Here is a 15,678-nt window from a genome sequence, read left to right as displayed (position 1 = left end):
CTGATATTAACTCTTAGTTTTGTTCATGACCACAAAACACATCCTAGAAGTTTCTCTTTCATAAGACCCCTTTTCCTTCTTTCCTGGAAGATCCTTAAATACAGTTATAAAGCTCAGGGTTTCTGTCCCTCAGATTTATTTAATGTCTTGTTGGCAGCTTTGCAGCACCCTCCCCTTCCAGTTGAATATCACTTCTTGTATGAAAACATTCTTGAACTATCCATTGAATTGGACAGTTCTCTTTTTGAAATCCCATTCCTTTTATTCAAACTTCTGGTGCAGTTACATTGATAGTTACACTATTTATCTTCATTATATTGTAAGCTTCTCAAGCACTATATTCCCTCATCTTAGTTTGCCCAGCAGCATCTATCATGGGCCTTGCAGACAGTGGCTACTCAACAAAGATTTGCTAAAATGAATTATTGAGTTACTATTTGGTACCAGTGTGCTAGCAATGGGAAATCAATATGCATTGTTCAGAAAAGTATGGCCAAAGCATGCCCTTTGTCTAATTGCATGATTATTTCTTTTTAATTTTATAATATATTAGATTATTATTTTTATAATTCAAAAATTAACAAAAGTTGAAAGTATTGACAATCTATATATTTAAAATTGTCATTTAAAAATTTTCTTTATTTCAGTATTTTATAGGCATTTGTATACTTTTTAGACACTCAGACCAACTATCTTTCAGATCCTAATGAGTTTTTTATAATATAGAATCTAATTTGTGACCATTCAAACCATTGTATCTGAATAGTCTACAATTTTTTCCTTTAGTTTTTCAGAAACAAGCTCTATCTCATTACAGTGGTAAAGTTACATGGCCCTCAAAATTTCAAAACCATATGTGATTTTATGTCTATAGAAGCATTTAAGAGTTTCAAAATCAGTGATCCTTATTTTGTTTATGTTTTTATTTATTTTTAATTAATTAGTGTATATGGAATACATGGATTCATTGGCATTATGTGTTTTCCCTTTTTACCTACAATAGAGATTTATTTGGGAAAAATTATATGGATATTAGATTTTTGTCCCTATCTAGTATGGCATTCAATCTGTTTTAGCAATCTTAAGCTTCACATATCAAAAAAGTAAACTACTGGTCTACTTCTCCACAAAACCTCCTCATCTCTACTAATGGCAACTTCACCTTTCCATCTGACCAGGCCAAAAAGCATGGAGTCATTGCTGGGTCCTCCACTATTTCTTACCTGTATTACTATAATAGCCTGCAAAAAAAACCCACCACCAACATAGCAAACAGACAAACAAAAATCGCATTCCTTCTATTCTTGTTTATTTATTTCCTATTCTCAAAAAGCAGTCAAAGTAACACTTTTAAAACATGAATCAAATAATGCTACTTTTCTGCTCCAAACTTTCAATGGCTCTCCATTTCACTCATCGTGAAAGGCACGGTCCTTACAATGATTTACAAGGCTCTAAATGATCTGCCTCCTTCCCTTACTACCACTCCAGACCTGCCTTGTCACCTCTCTGTCTTCTTACCTTCACTCATTCTGTTTCAGCCAGTCAACCTTATTGCTATCACTTGAACATGCCAGGTACTATGAGGGCAAAAATCCAGACATTTGCTTTGCATATAAGTAGGTGCTCAATAAATATTTGTTGAATTAAATTGAAGTTAGTTTTCAATTAGTAGCTATTATAAGATTTAGGATTTGGAATTACCATTCTTCTTTTGTTTGAGTAGTATTTTGTAGCATCAATCCAATACACAAGTTTTTTTACTCTTTCAAATATTCTTCTCTCCCCACCCCCTAGTGGTAATGTGGGCTTGGGTAAACTTTGATGGTATATTCTGAAAGACAAATAAGATTTGGAAAAGCATAATTATCTTAATTGTTAGAATTACAAATAAGCACATTGTTTAGAGAACTGACCAAAGTAGGAGGGCTTTTCTAATTTTATGAAATGATTTAAAATAATTACCTGTGATAGAATTAGAGATTTATAAGGATGGATTTTCTTACAATTGTCTCAAGGATACCACCTGCCTAATTTAAATGTACCAGTAGCAGAGAGTGAAACAGATTGTTAGATAAATGCATAGCAACAAGTGTTGTTTTTAAATAATTCATTCATGAACATGATAATATTTGTAAGTAGCCTAAATGTTAAGAACTTTTTTTGAGAACTGATAAATTATAACACCATCTACAAAAATTTGTGAAAGGTTTACTAAGTTTTTCAGTTGACATTTCATAGAAATAACAAGTAAATTTTTTTCAAAAGGAATTTTTTAAAAAAAAAACAACATATTTTATTGATATTTCACAGAGAGGAAGGGAGAGGGATAGAGAGCTAGAAACATCGATGAGAGAGATCAGCTGCCTCCTGCACACCCCCCACTGGGGATGTGCCCGCAACCCAGGTACATGCCCTTGACCGGAATTGAACCCGGGACCCCTCAGTCCACAGGCCGACACTCTAGCCACTGAGCCAAACCAGTTTTGGCTCAAAAGGAATTTTAAAGCACAATATCATCTTGACTTCTGTGATGACCAGTGTAAGAATCTATGTTTATGTTTGCCTATGCTTGAAGTACTTCATATACAGCATCAAGGCTTTAAATTTATGGTGTTAGTGTTTTCTAGGGCAATGTGAATAAAATACAGAAATGGATTGCATTTAATTTTTTTATTGATATTAGAGAGAGAGAAAAAGGGAGAGAGAGAGAGAGATGGATTTGTTATCCTACTTATTTATGCATTCATTGGTTGATTCTTGAATGTGCCCTGATCAGGGATCTAATCTGCAATCATGGTGTATTGGGACAACATTCAAACCAACTGAGCTAGCTGGCCAGGGCCCGAAATGCACTTAATTTAAATCTTTTTATTATTGGCCAATAATTTGTTTATAATAACTACTAGAGGCCCAGTGCACAGATTCATGCACATTGAAAGGAAATTAATTAGAAGGTGGCTGGCAGGGTGGGACTGGGCAAGATGGGCCAAACATGTCCTGGAGCCAACCTCCCGCAGTCCCTCCCTGGCTGGCCGCAAGTGGGGCGGTGCCAGGGCTCAAAGGGTGCCTGTTGAGTGAGCAGGGTCCCTCTGGCAGGTGGGCTCCCTTAGCCTGGCCTGCAGGGATCAGGCCAAAACTGGCAGTCCAACTTCCCCTTAGGGGTCCCAGAGTACGAGAGGGCACTCTGCAAAGTTGCTGTCACTTGGCAGCTCCTGCATTGAGCGTCTGCCCCTGGTGGTCATTGAGCATCATAGCTACCAGCTGGGTGGCCGATCGCTTAGGCTTTTATATATATAGATGTTTTAATTATGAGTACATCTTCCGATTAAAGTGAACAAATCCATTTTTTCTTTAAAAGTTTTCATTTACAGCCTACAAGTTTTTAAACAGGATCTCTATTAGGCTTAAGGAAGATTTCTATACCTAACTGATCAATATTACTAGTGACTAAAATATCTATCTATATATATAAAAGCCTAAGTGACCATTGTGACTGAATGACCAGAACGACCAGAATGACTGGTTGCTATGATGCACACTGACCACCAGGGGGCAGTTGCTCAACACAGGAGCTGTCCCCAGCCTGCAGGCCCCAATCACCAATGGGGCCTGCAGGCCAACCTCCTGATCCCTCTCCCCATCCCTCCCCCTGGCCAGCAGGCACCAATCGGCCTGCCCCTGGCCTGCTATGCTGGCAGTTGGCCCCTTCCCCTGGCCAGCAGGCCCGGATCACTTGATCTGGGCCTGCAGGCCAATCTTCTGGTCCTTTCCCCTACCCCTTCCCCTGGCCAGCAGGCCCTGATTGGCCTGCCGCTGGCCTGCCATGGTGGCAGTTGGCCCCTTCCCCTGGATGGCAGGCCTGGATCACTTAATCTGGGCCTGCTGGCCAACTTCCTGGTCCCTCCCCCTGGCCAGCAGGTTCTGATAGTCCGATCAGGCCTGGGCCGCAGGCTGGGACAGGGAACCGGGAGTGGGGGGTGGTGGATGTAGGTGGTGAGGGAAGGAGGAGGTGGGGAGGTAGGAAGGTAAGAACCTGATCAGCCCTGATTGCCAGCCAGGCCTAGGGACCCTACCCAGGCACAAATTTTGTGCACCTGGCCTCTAGTTTGATAAATAATTTTAAATTTATTAATAAAACTCAACAATAAATACATTTAATTCTACATTTTGCTACATTTAGAATAGCTGGTATCTATAGGCTTCAGGAAACTCTGAGGATCTAATTTTTGAGAACAAAAATATAAGCATTGATCTTACTTATAGTGTATTTCATACATGCCAAGATTTTAAAATTACAAAAAAATAAAAAGGTGTATTGATTTAAATACACCCCAAATAAGGTTTAAGAGTCTCATTCAGGAGTTGTATTCAGAAATATATGAATTTTTTGTTAAAGCTCAGATACTATAATGCCTTATATAAAAAATGAATGATCAGCTTCTGGTTTTAGCTTTGACATTTTATAATTTGAAGTCACTTCCATGCTCCTAACAAATAAAAAAGCTGAACAAACTTTAAATAAATGATTATTTTTGGACTCAGCAGATAATTTAGCTCACAGGGAAACCCACACCCTGAAATCTTTAGGTAAAGGTGAGTAGAGAAAATTACAGATGCAATCAGCTTATTTAGAACACTATCCACTAAAGCCATAAACTTGAATCCTACCAGGTTCTCATAGTGAAGATCCAAGAAAAACCCTTTCATATTTCTGGCAGAATGAGGGTAAAAGTAACCACTTTGAAACATTTGTGAAGGTCACAGCCTAAGGATATAGGCCCATTAAAAGACAGATTTAATCATAAAACTATAGAAAACTTTCTCTTACCCACACCTTACCACTATATCAACAGGGCTCCAGTATAATGGCAGTGGATTATACCTGAGATCTGCAAGATACAGACACTATTTAAGAAGGAGTCCTCAGAGCAACAAAAAAATCAACAGTAGAGACAAAAACAAAATCACCAGAGAAAATATTGTCTTTGTCTGGATGGCCATAACAAAATACCTTAGGATGAATGGCTTACCCCAGTGGTCAGCAAACTGCGGCTTGTGAGCCACATGTGGCTCTTTGGCCCCTTGAGTGTGGCTCTTCCACAAAATACCACGTGCAGGCGTGCACGGACAGTGCGATTGAAACTTCGTGGCCCGTGCGCAAAAGTCGTTTTTTGGCCTGGGAGAGTCTATTTTGAAGAAGTGGCATTAGAAGAAATGGGGGTGAGTTGGGCGACAGGAGACGCGGTGCAGGCGGGCCGTGGGATACGTAGCGCTGGGGAGGCACGCGCGATTCACGCACGAGTTGAGTGAGCCAGTCAGTCAGTGGTCTCATTGTGCAGTGGTTAGTGCTAGTCACATCCGCAAACCGCGCACGGGTGACAAATGTACCTACTCGAAGCATAAAGTTACCTGTATTTTTCCAACCAGCTGCAAATCCTACAGGTATTTTTGTCGTCAATTTAAGAATTGTAATTATTTTATGTTGGTGGCTTTATTATTATAAAATGAAACTTTTTTTTAGGTGCCCTGTTTGACGTGGCTACAAAGAAGAAGCAAAGAAGAACGGAAGATGAAAACCGTGAATTTAAAGTTGAATGGACCGAGACTTTCGCGTTTATTCAAAACTTAAATGGCCTTCCGACCTGTCTTATTTGTCAGGAAAAATTGGCGCATAACAAGAAATCAAATTTGGAGAGACACTACAACTAAACACGTGTCATGTAGTACTAAATATCCTGTCGGTGATGCAAGGAAGAAAGCAGTTGAGGAACTTCAGAAGAGTCAAGAAAAATCAAGTTCTGTATTTAATTACTGGATGCAATCTTCCAACAATGTTAATATTGCAAGTTTTGTGGTTAGTCAAGAGATTGCTAAGAGAGGAAAACCATATACAGATGGTGAATGCATAAAAAGTTGTTTTATAAATGCATCCGAAGAGCTATTTCGGGATTTTAAGAACAAAGTAGATATTCTAAAAAATAATTAGAGTTACCATTGTCTGCTAAAACAGTGAAAGATAGAACAGTCAAAATGTCTTCGAATATAACTGACCAGCAAGTCAAAGATCTTAAATTGGTTTCAGCTTTATCAATAGCAGTTGACGAGTCTTGTTACATAAATGATACAGCACAAGTTTCACTTTTTGTACGATTTATTTCATCTACAGGTCCTAAAGAAGAACTTTTAGGATTATTGCCACTCAAAGGTCAAACACGTGGATAGGATATAGCAAATGCTGTAATTGATGCATTGAAAAACATCATATTCCACTTGATAAAATTGTCTCAATTTCAACAGTTTGTTGCTATTTTGAAAGAAAAAATTAATAACAAGATACTTAAGAAGAGCATCATTCATCAAGAAGCGCTTTGTGCGCAGACATTTCCAGAAGAAATTTGCAAAGTTATGGAATTGGTGATTAACATTATCAACTCCATTATAGCTAAAGCTCTTAATCATCACCAATTTAAAGAATTTTTAGTTGAAATGAAGAGTGAGTACACAGATCTTCTGCTGCATAACAAGGTACGTTGGTTATCAAGAGGAAACGCTTTGAAACGTTTTGCTTCCTTATTAACAGAAATTAAAGCATTTCTCCTTGAGAAGGGTGTTCACTATCCAGAACTAACGAACGATCAGTGGATCCAAAAATTTTATTTCATGGTAGATGTTACATCTCATCTAGATCAGCTTAATCGTAAACTACAGGGGAAAGGAAACACAATTTTTTCGATGTTAGAAGAAGTTATTTCATTTGAAAACAAATTATCTCTTTTTGCTCAAGATTTTGAAAGAGAAACTTTGATTCACTTTCCAAGCCTATTGAAACATCACCAAGAAAATAATTCTGATATTGATATTTGCTATTTCAAAACAACACTTTTAAATATGAGGGAAGCTTTTCTCAACAGGTTTCAGGAATTCAGAAACAGCAAACCGACGTTAGCCTTTGTTAAAAAACCTCTTAATGCTACTGTAACAGAATTAAATTTTTCTCCCTTTAATATTGACATTGGCAACTTTGAAATGCAATTGCTGGATTTAAAAAATAAAGAATTGTGGAGCTCGAAATTTGAATGTCTTTGTGCTGATATAGAAATATTGGAGAAAAACAAATGTGAACTTAGTTCACAACACAAGTGGTCTGCTTTGAAAGACCTGGAGAAGGAAGGTATGTTGATTTTTAACACCTGGAATAGTATTCCTGACTCATATAATCAACTGAAAAAACTAGCGTTTGCTGTTCTTTCCTTATTCGGGTCTACATATTTATGTGAACAATCATTTTCAAGCATGAACCTTATCAAGAGTAAATTGAGAAGTTGTCTTATTGATGAGAACCTGGAATCGTGCCTAAAATTAAAAACAACAACATACAAACCTGACTTACCCAAACTTTCCAAGGAGATGCAAGGCCATTGTTCACATTAGTGTTTGTCAGTCATTGTCATGATTTAATTTTATGGATATTGTAAGAAATTTAATTTTATCAATAAATAACATCGTTATTAAGTATATCAAGTTTTATTCAACGTACCTATAATTTAACTAAGACTTAAAACTTTAAATAAAGTTTATTAAGTTAATTTTAGGGAATGTTGTGGAGTGAAAGAAGATGTAGTGTCGAGGATTGAGAAAGGTATGTTGAGATGGTTTGGACATATAGAGAGGATGAACGAAAGGAGATAGACGAAACAAGTATACAAGACGAGTGTGGATGGGAGAGTTGGAAGGGATCGACCTCAGCGAACGTACCTCAATCAGATTGAGGACTTTTTTAGCAAAGGCCAGCTTAGGAGTATCCTAATTAAGTTAATAACAAGGTACCTACCTATATAGTTTAAGTTTAAAAAATTTGGCTCTCAAAAGAAATTTCAGTTGTTGTACTGTTGATATTTGGCTCTGTTGACTAATGAGCTTGCCGACCACTGGCTTACCCAACAGAAATTAACTTCCTCACAATTCTGGAGGTTGGGAAGTTCAAGATCAGAGTGCCAGCAAGGTTCCTGGCCAGTTTATGGTGAGAATTCTCTTTCTGGCCTGCAGATGGCTGCCTTTTTTCTCTACTTTCATATGGCCTTAACTCTGTGTGTGCATGAGGGGGTAGGATGGAAGGGGTAGAGAGAGGAGGGGGTGGTAGATAGAGAAAGAGAGCAAATGAGATTAAAAAAGAGAGAGAGAGAGATATTCCTCTTCTTATAAGGAACCCAATCCTCATTCTTATTGGATTAGGATCCCACCCTTATGACCTTACTTAACCTTAATTACCTCCCTAAAGGCTTATTCCAAAATACTGTAACATTGGAGGTTACAGTTTTAATATATGAATGTTTTTGGGTGTAGGCACAATTCAGTCAATAGCAACAATGATAAAGGCATATTCATATTAGTGCTATTACCCAATGCATTATGTATAATATTCAGCAAAAAAATTACTAGGCATGTTAATAGGCAAGTAACCCAACAGACTGAAGAGACAAAGCAAGTACCAAAACCAGATTCAGATATGGTATAGACTTTGGAATTATGAAAGAGGAAATTAAAAATAACTATAATAAATATTCTATATATTCTAATAGAGAAAATAAGTATGGAAAAATAGATGGATAATTTAAGCAGATAAATGGAAATTGTAAGAAAGAATCAAAAGGAAATTCTTGGAGTTCAAGACTGCCTTTGATGGGCTCATCAGTAGACTGGACAGGGTCAAGGAAAGAATTGGTGAGCTTGAAGATATGTCTGTAGAAATGTACACAACTAAAATGTAAAGAGAAAACAAAAACCTAGAACAGTGTTTTTAAGAACTGAGGACAAAAGACCAAATATTACAACAAGAGATGCTCTCATTACTCTTATGGCTGAGGAAATTGCAAGGGTTTGGGGAGCTGTTAGCCCAGGAAATGTGGACAAAGACAAACATATAAATAAAATATTATTAAAGTATATACAGATTGTGGAAAAAGAAATAAAATTGTCTTTGTTTGCAGATTACAAGATTGTCTATGAAGAAAATGACACAATAGACAAAAATGAAACAAAACCTCCTTGAATTAAAGAGTGTTACAATGTCACAAGCTGATATATAAAAGTGAAATGCTCTTCTATATGCCAGCAATGCATAATTGCAATTAAAATATTTTTATTGATTTCAGAGGGGAAGGGAGAGGGAGAGAGATAGAAACATCAATGATGAGAGAAAATCAATGATTGGCTGCCTCCTGCACGCCCCCTACTGGGGATCGAGCCTGCAACCCGCATGCCCTTGACCAGAATGGAACCGGGACCCTCCAGTCTGCAGGCCTATGCTGTATCCACGGAGCAAAACCAGGTAGGGCCATAATTGCAATCTTAAGTTAAAAACCTAATGCCACTTATATTGTTATAGCACCAAAAAGATATACTTAGATATAAATCTAACAAAGTATGTTATAAAAATGTCCATTATCATCTGCATCCTCCTAATACTTTATTATATAATGTTCTATGTAATTTACTCTGTTCTATGGAGTAGAGTATAAGTAATTATATTGATAATGATAATGCTTCCAAATTTAAATATTATGTATCATTCTTCACTGAAAATTTTCATGAATAAAGCTTTTTTTGTGTTGTTAGGATTATTTCTTAAAGGTGTTTCCTTAGAAATGAAATTATTAGGTCAATGGATAATGGTTTTTGTCTGTTGAAGATTTAGGCATGATATGATACTGTTTAAATTTTAGATGATGTAATTAAATGTTCATAAATTGACAAATAAAAGCATTTTCTGTAACACACATTTCAGAATGCTTCTATAACCTAATTAAAATCTATTGTAGCCTAAGCAAGCTATATATCTAACTAATAATACATGTAATCCCTTGTAGATAAGTTTTGTGTTCTCCAGCTGTCTGTGAGATTAGAATGTGCGCAGATAGCTGAAGAAGGAACACTGCTTTCTGTGTTTCTTAGGAATTATAGATGAGAAGGATTTATCTATATCTGAATTCATTATCTATAATAATAAAAACATAATATGCAAATAGCCCAAGTGATGGAATGGCAGAATGACCATCTGGATGACCTTCTGGATGACCTTATGGACGACCATGCTATGACACACACTGGCACCAGGCCAGCCAAGGCAGGTGTGATGCGATTGGTCAGGGGGCCCCCGCCATTGCCCTGCAGAGGGAGGCCCAGGCTACTCTGCCAGCAGCGCTGCAGCGGGTGGGTGGGGCCTGCTTCTGTGCGGTGATCGATCTGGGGGCCCCACAATCCATCGCCCCACAGAGGGAGGCCCAGGCCACCAGCCAGCATCACTGTGGCGGGTGTGCAGGCCCGGCCAGTGATCGCCTGGCAGAGGGAAGCCAAGGCCAGCCAAGCAATTGCACCCTACGCCTGTCTCCCACCGAGGGAAGCAACTGGTGGTGAGGGAGGGGGAAGCACTGCACAGATAGCAAGCAGTGGCAGTGGCGGGGGCGGGGCCAGTTGCCTGCAGCTGAGGGAAGGAAAGCCCCGATAGGCCCTGATCTCCAGCCAGGCCTAGGGACCCTACCCAAGGGGTCCAAGATTGCAAGAGGGCACAGGCTGGGCTGAAGGACACCCCCACCCCCATGCACAGATTTCATGCACTGGGCCTCTAGTATCATTAATATTTGACACCAGCTTTATAACATCTACTTCAATTTCTTCAAAGAGTTGAGAAATCACTGCTCTTTGATGAGCATTAAAAGCATGAACAAATTTTGACCCATGGTTTAATCTTGATGTCTTTAACAAAGACAGGGCGCTTGTAAGTTGTAAAAATTAAGAATGTCTGAGTCTGAAGGTGAGGTTGAGGCCATTCAGTCCAGTGTTTTTCCTTTTAGCATTTCTTTGAGGTTTTCCAGAGTTCTGCAAACATTTTTTTTTATTTTTACTTAAAAATACATCTGAAACAAATTAAAATTATAGTAAGTAAATAAAAGAAACATATGGATCTAAGTATGCTATTGTCAACTATGGTCCATTATGACCATCATCAGGTTAATCTGAATTGCCAATGTAATATACTTTTGTGAAGTCCCAAAAACAACACTTCTCTAGTCATATACAGAAATACATTTGAGTATCTTATAAACATGTTCTTGGTTGAAGAGCATGTAATTATCATTGTTTCATTTGGTGTTTATTTTATTTTTAATTTAGTTGTGATAAACTTGAGCAATATACTACTAGGGGCCATATGTGCCAAACCCAGTTAAGTGACAGTAAGTCTAAATCTAATAGTAAATTGTGTCTTAACCTTTCATCCTAATTTTTGCACTGATTCTTTCATGTGCTACTTTGCACTTCTGATTCAGTTTAGTGGAAGATTTCTCTGAGCTTTCATCGATTGTTTGTTTTCAAAGGTATCACTTGTACATACTTGTATATAATCAGTATTTCCTTTTTCATGCTAGATACCAGTATAATAATCCTATATAATAAAAGGCTAATATCCAAATCAACTGAACAGCAGAATGACCGGTGGCTATGACGTGCACTGACCACCAGGGGGCAGATGCTCATGCAGGAGCTGCTCCCTGGTGGTCAGTGTACCCCCACAGGAGGAGCGCCGCTCAGCCAGAAGCTGGGCTCACAGGTTGGTGAGCCAGCAGAGGTGGCGGGAGCCTCTCCCACCTCCACGGTAGTGCTAAGGATGTCCGACTGCCATCAGTTAGACATCCCCCGAGGGCTCCCAGACTGTGAGAGGGCATAGTCTGCACTGAGGGACCCCCTGAGTGCAGAATTTCGTGTACTGGGCTTCTAGTATTATTATAATATCTAATATTTTTACATTAATAGTTTGGATGCTGAAGGAGATACATTTGTATGCCTAAGAATTATGGCAGGCTAATTGCTTTTCCCATTCCCCCTTTATCCCTCTTCCTAAAGTGCACCTGGTTTAGGGCAACCGAATCTTTTTCAGCAGAAACACTCAGGCAGCTGAAAATTATCTATGTTTCCCAGCCTTCCTGAAGACGCAAGGGGTGGCTGTGTGGGATTTTGAGGAAAGTGTGGCTTTCCTAATGCAGCCACTCTTATGAAATCCTTAGTACACCTTTTCCTGCCATGCCTGGGGCATGAATGTCAGATAGCTGTCTTGCATGATGGTCATGAGTATATAAACCATAACCTGAGGACAGTGAACAGAAACACTGAAGGCACCCAGGACACTAGTGACATCGTGAAACTTTGTACAAGTCCTAGGCTACATACCTTTACCTTCCTGTTAAATGAGAAAAGATAAATTTATTTGGGAAAGCCAAATAGTTCATTTGTTTGGGTTTCAGTACATGTAATTATTTGAAGGCTGTGATGGAGTCCAGCCCTCAGAGAAACTGAGCCTGACTCTCCTCTTGCCCTTTGCAACATCTTATCCAATTATATTCTTTTCAAGGTGCAACTGAAATTATATACTGATTTATTTACTGTCTATCTTCTTCATTTACTGTAAATTCTATGCGGTTAAGGACTAGATTTTTCTTGTTCATTGCTATATCCCTAGCACCTTGAGCAGTGTACAGTCTCACATAGCAGAGACGCGCAATGTTCATTCAATAAATTAATGAATCAGTGAGCCCTGGTTCCAGTGACTAGATCAACAAAATAGTAAAATAGCCATGAAAATCCAGTATCCTGATAACTAGCTAAGTAATTCTTCATTATACTACTTGGTGCTCTGTGAGCTCTTTCTAATCCTTGGATAGCAATGAAAATTCTATACACACTTAAACAACAACACATTACAGTGCAATTGAATCTACTGACTATGTCATTAAACTCTTGTAGCTCTATCTCTTCAGACTCATATAAAGACAGTTTTGCCACATTTCTTGGAAAAATCACAAAGCACATGCATATTAAATATTCTGATATGTAGTATAATAAAAAATTGTCCATTTAACTAGCTAGACACTTTCCAAATTGATTTTATCTAAGAAAGCCCTGCCTTATCTTTATTTTATGGCTAACCCCTTCCAAAAATACCAAGGAATTAATGTTATACTTTGAAAAGCTGTGGGTCTTGACCACTGTAGTTCTAGTTGGGTAATTTGTGTCCGTCAATTTTGTATGATAAAAGCTTTGATGAACATTGGTGTCTGATAATAAAAATCCTGCTCTATATAAGTGTTCTCTTATTGGGCTAACTCTTCCAGCTGTGAGATTTGTGTTGGTCAGTTCAATATATAAAAAATTCTAGACTTTTCCCCCCTCCCATCTCCTCTTCCCCTCTCTCCTCTTCCCTCTCCTCCTCCCCTTCTCCTTCCTCCTCTTCCTCTTCCACCCTTCTCCCTCCTCCTCTTCCTCCTCTCCTTCTCCTCTTCCTCCTCCTCCTTCCCTTCCTCCTCCTCCTCCTTCTCCATTTCCTCTTGATGCCTTTGGGCTTGTTATTTCCACTGCCTGGAATAGTCTTCTGATGTGTTTTCATGTAGCAGTCTCATTTTCACCACTGAAGACTCAGGATCAAGGTTACTTCTCAGAGAAGTCTCCTCTGAGCTCGTTACTACCAGTAGGTCCTGTGCACATAAGTCCCTCTATTTTGTTGCACTCCTTTACTTATTTATGAACATACTTGTTATCTGTTTATGTCCACTGGACTCTAAGGCCAAAGAATTTGATTATTTAACATCCCCAGTGCTTGGTAGAGAGCTTCCCATAATAAGTACTCTCTAAGAGCTTGTTCACTGTCTGAATGAATTGGATTCTTATGGGCACTTCATTGTCATCTTTGTCTCTAATCTCTTTCTTCAAATCATTTTTCTCCCAATTAAACTTCTTGAAACATTAATTTTTTGTGTTCAAAGCACACAATGGCTTCCTCAAACATTACAGTTCCAATATACTAATTTTCTTAACCAACTCTTCTCATATGCACATTTTAGTTACTTTTCCCCTACATGAACCCTGGGCTGGAAGACTGATTTTCCCTGCCTGGGAAACGTCCCTTGCCAGTCTCTTATCGTTGCTATTTCTCTCCTACTAGAAATTATTACCCAGTCCCACGTGGTTCAGTGTCCCCTTCCCCTCCAAGCACTACCCAGACCTAGTGCTCTTCCTTTTCTGCTACATGTATCTTATTTTTTATATTGTCATCAGGTTGGTCTAATACAGCGGTCGGCAAACTGTGGCTCGCGAGCCGCGGTTTGCCGCTCTGTTGACTAATGAGTTTGCCGACCACTGACCTAGACTCTCAATTCCAATAATTACAGGCTGTTGTTCCTTGTGATTAAGCCCCTATTAGCCTATTTTATTTATGTGTAGGTAACCCCCCTGAAAGTGAAGACTGAATCCAATTATTAAAATGCCACCTCAACCTCCTAGCACAATGTTCCACAGAAAGTACATCTATTTAATCCCAGTTTTACTGGATAGGGCAAGGGTGATGACAAAAGGCAACTGACGTTTGATGTATTGTCAGGAAAATGATAGGGTATGGAGGTGAGGGTTATGGACAACTGCAATCATGTAACTCATCTAAGGAGGGCAGCACAGGGCATGCCCAGGGGATTATCACTAGAAAAACAGAGCCCAGTGCTCACTGAGCTTTGGGTTTATTTCAAGGGGATCAGAAATTCATATATTTTCTGTTAAATCACCCAGTTTTTAAATGTTCGCCATATCTGAGACCGAAATCTGCAACTTTTATTTTGTACTTTTGCAATGCTGACTCAGGCAATGTTCTATTAATTAACTGAGTTCCAGGAATCAGCACTTTATTCCCCCCACTTGATCTTCATTTTCATGTGTGCTTAGCGAATATTCCTCTTTTTCTATTCTCCAACAGTAGTCTTAATAATTCGCCAAATATTTTTAAAACATGTATATGCATTTTTCTGATAACAAAATTAATATGGCCTATTGATTTAACATAATAAAATCACTGGGTTTATTTTTTCATAAAAGAAAATCTCCACAGAATTAAAATTCTTGGTAAGCATTATTTTAATGTTTGCATAGATTTCTATTGCTTGGACTTACCATAATTTATTTAGCCACTTTTCTGGACAATTAAGTTGTTTCCAGGTTTTCTCCCATGATAAATAATGTTGTAGTGAACATTTTTATACATAAACTTTCATCTACATTGTGAGTTATTTTCTTAGAAATGATGTCAGTAGACTCAAATATATTAATATTTTTGAGGCCAAATTGATTTCCAAAAACATTTTGCCAATTTACAGTGCTACCAGCAGTTTAGGTGTATGTTTTCTTGTACCTCAAACATTTGGAAAATTTCGTTAAAAATTTTTAAAGGTAATTGATGATTCCATGTCTATCCTCATCTCAACTTTTCTCTCTTGCCACTGACTTAGCAGATGACCTTTATTCCTATTTAAAGTGAAAATTGAGAATTCCTATTGCTTCATCTACGAAGTTTCCCATAGCCACACTCACTCTGGTTCCTTTCCACTTGCCCTCAATAAAAGAAATTCTCTTTTTGTTTTAGGCTAAAACCTCCACGTGTGCTTTAGCTCTCTTCTTTTTCTACAGGGTGTCCCCCAAAAAATGTATATACATGTTAACAGCCGATAGCTCAATTTTGAAAATGAAATTTATTTTAATAAATACTACCTTTATAATTATTCAAAATATGTGTATACACTTTTTGGGACACCCTTTAATATCCTCTAAGATCATACTCTCTTAGTTATACTTCTGTCTTCAGTA

The sequence above is a fragment of the Plecotus auritus genome (assembly GCF_963455305.1).
Source record: "Plecotus auritus genome assembly, chromosome: 1".
NCBI classification, from domain to species: Eukaryota; Metazoa; Chordata; class Mammalia; order Chiroptera; family Vespertilionidae; genus Plecotus; species Plecotus auritus.
The sequence above is the reverse complement of the archived record's forward strand: the minus strand, read 5'-3'. Positions refer to the sequence as shown.